Source organism: Gossypium hirsutum, chromosome A02, assembly GCF_007990345.1.
Source record: "Gossypium hirsutum isolate 1008001.06 chromosome A02, Gossypium_hirsutum_v2.1, whole genome shotgun sequence".
NCBI classification, from domain to species: Eukaryota; Viridiplantae; Streptophyta; class Magnoliopsida; order Malvales; family Malvaceae; genus Gossypium; species Gossypium hirsutum.
Genome location: NC_053425.1, coordinates 58,762,039 through 58,765,663, shown reverse-complemented (window position 1 = coordinate 58,765,663; position 3,625 = coordinate 58,762,039).

The following is a 3,625-nucleotide window of genomic DNA, read 5'->3' as shown; positions in this document are numbered from 1 at the left end:
ACAATATAATAAATATTTCTACTTCGAATTTGTGGCCTCAAAACCACTGTTCTGACTTGACCCTAAAACAAGCTGTTACAACTCTCCCCCCTTTATGGATTTTCGTCCTCGAAAATCTTACTGGAAAAAAGGTTTGGGTATTGTTTTCTCATAGCTTCCTCTGTAATGCCCCTAACCCTTATCCATCGCCGGAATGGGGTTACGAGGCATTACTGATCATAACACAATTCATAACAGACTTTCATTACAAAGTAATCATCTAGTAAAATTTTTTTAAACCAAACTAACATATTTCGGTTATACAATTTATCTAATTTTTCGAATTTTTTTTGTTTAATCAATACAAAAAAATAATCATAGCAATCAAATGCTTAACTCTTAACCTTATGTATTCTTTTAGTATTCAAATAATATATGCAAACTTAAGATTTAAAGCATTCGAATGATTTATATATAAAATAATCTATCAACTTACAAATTTTATGCACCTACTTTAAACACAATTGTAGAATCACAAATATAGCATATTAGTAAATCTAAATAATATACCAACTTGTTTCTACTTGTCCATTTCACTATGTTAACAACCATGATCTATGCACATCTATATGTACACATACATTGCCATCATAACTGAATTAAAACAATAAATCCCATTCAAATACATATATATTTCATTATCATCTCATTTCAATACTAGGCCGTCTTAATATACCAATCTTTAAAACAAAACATACCAAATATATCATATGCAAAAGTATAAATATATAAATATATATATCATTAGCCAAATATGCATACATGTCATTAGCCAATTCCAAGCAAATTTTACAAGTCAAATTATATATCAAAGTTTGTGTCAGTACTACGACTAATTTCACTATATAACAAAGTTATCACATAGCTTAACCTAAACATGTACTGAATATCACATATTAATCCTTTTTCAATCTTAGTTGATGAATTCATCTATTCATGATATCATACATTTCATACACATATATTATGTCAATAAAATACACATTACCATTAGACATGATCAACTAAAGTCATTCATTAAACATATAACTTAACTATTAACAAATATATCAAACGCCTCACACATACCTATATATATATGCCTAAACACATATATATGCAAGTGCCGAATCATCAATGAAACATATTCACTATCCAAATCCAGCATTTATCCGAATTCACTCACCAACCCAAAATAACTATTAATATCTAATGCAAAACATACGCACATCATTTTTACCATGAGTAACCTAACAAACATATTTCATAATCATTTATATACCAAAACTGATTCACCCAAATCACATCCAAAATCGTCAACCATATTCCATGCATATAACATATATGATCATGACTAAGTTCATATAATCACTTATCATATTAGCCATTTTTGCATGGCTTAATATATACACCACTTTATACTTATCCAAATATAACCTAGCTTATACATGCCATAGATCCAAGTGTAAACTTATAATGTACCAAAAATAGTCGATAGTGTGATAGACTTTGTTGACGATCCTCGAGCTCGTAACTTGAATCCAAAATCTATAAAACAGAGGTAAACAAGAACACACACAGTAAACTATTTAAGCTTAGTAAGTCATAAGCAAATAAACAACTCAATGATATAATCAACTCATTTAAACTAAACCAAATTATAATATCATTATCACATTTATACTCAAACTTACAATTTCATATATATATATATATCATATACTTTCACATATAAATGTTACCTTGGACGAATGCTCATATATAAATATTTTAACAAACTATCGTTCAACTTTCAAAGCCAAAATATCATTATATAACCAAGTATACTTACACTCATATACATAAGCTCATGAATCAAAATATAACATCATATGCATACACATAGCATATGGCCGAATATATATACTATACAATGCTCATATGTTTGCTTTAATAATATGCATATTTTGTATTTGATATCGAATAATCAACTTACCTTATTTTCAAATAGGTAACTAACTAACTCATACCTGATCGTTTTAGCTCATTTTACATCTTCAATCACATCATTACCCGTTGAACCATTCGGAATCGAATAGGATACTCGGATAATCACATATATTGAAAAATGCCAACGTCTCAGACGTGGTCTTACATGCTATCTCATATCGATGCCACTATGCTAAATAGGGTCTTACACAAATCAAATACGATGCCGATGTCCCAGACATGGTCTTACACGTAACTACATATATCGATGCCAACGTCCCAGACATGGTCTTACACGAAAACACAAATATCGATGCCAACGTCCCAGATGTGGTTTTACACAAAAACACATATATTAATGCCAACGTCCCAGAAGTGGTCTTACACGAAAACACATATATCAAAATCCTATGATTCATACGGGGCTTTCGGAAGTCATAATTCAGTCGAATCGAATTCATAAATTTAATTCCCAAGCATATACACATTCGGTCACATTATATAAATATTCACATATTTCATTTAAGCATATATAACTCACATTTAACTAAAATTAACAACATCTATTTGCTTATAAACTTACCTCAAACGATGAAAAACGGAACGGGACGACTAGTCGACAACTTTAGTTTTTCCCAGATCCAAATCCGTTTTTTTTAGTTCTTGATCTAAACATATTCAAATTAAACTCATTCAAACATATTTTCACTCAATTTAGTCCAAAAATACATAAATGGGAAAATTACCATTTTACCCCTAACATTTCATACTTTTTACAATTTAGTCCAAATTGCATAAAACACAAAACATGTAAAATTTGTACACATCATGCTTAGGCCGAATGTTCCTAGTGTCCGTACAAGTCTATACATTTCATTTATTTCACATTTTAGTCCCTCAATTTATAATTTTTGCAATTTAGTCCTAATTACTCAAAATTATCAAAAATTCCAATACAAAACATGTTAATCCAAAACATATCTTTCATATTTCACCAACTAACTTCACAAAGCTCAAATATTCATCAATGGCATAACTCAAAATATTCATCAAGATCAAAAATTCAAGTATGGGCTTTGTAGATAACATAGTAACGATCTCAAAAATGTAAAAATTATCAAAAACTAAACTAAAACTCACCTTGATTCAAGCTTCCAAATTGTCGAATGTTCAAAGCTTTCTAAAGCTTTATTTTCTTTAAGTTTCAGTCATGCAAAGAAAGTATGAGCACTTAGTTTTATTTTATGTTTTATTAATACATATTTAATTACATGTTTACTAAATTAACCTTTGTTGTTTCATATAAAATTTTTATAATGGTTGTCCATAACCGTCCATCACTATATATTATGGTTTAATTGCAACATAAAACCTCCATATTAAAAGAACAAAAACTATTCGGCCCTTTCACAATTAACCACCAAATTTTCATTTTACGTGATTAAGTCCTTTTATTTAATCGGGCATTCAAATGACAAAATTAAAGCACGAAAATTTCACACATATAAATTCACACATAATAAACACAGAAAATAATTTTAAAATATTTTTCTGACTCGGATTCGTGGTCCCAAAACCACCATTTTGATTAGGGTCTAAATTGGGCTGTTACATCCTTAGTTTCCCATACAGCCTCTTT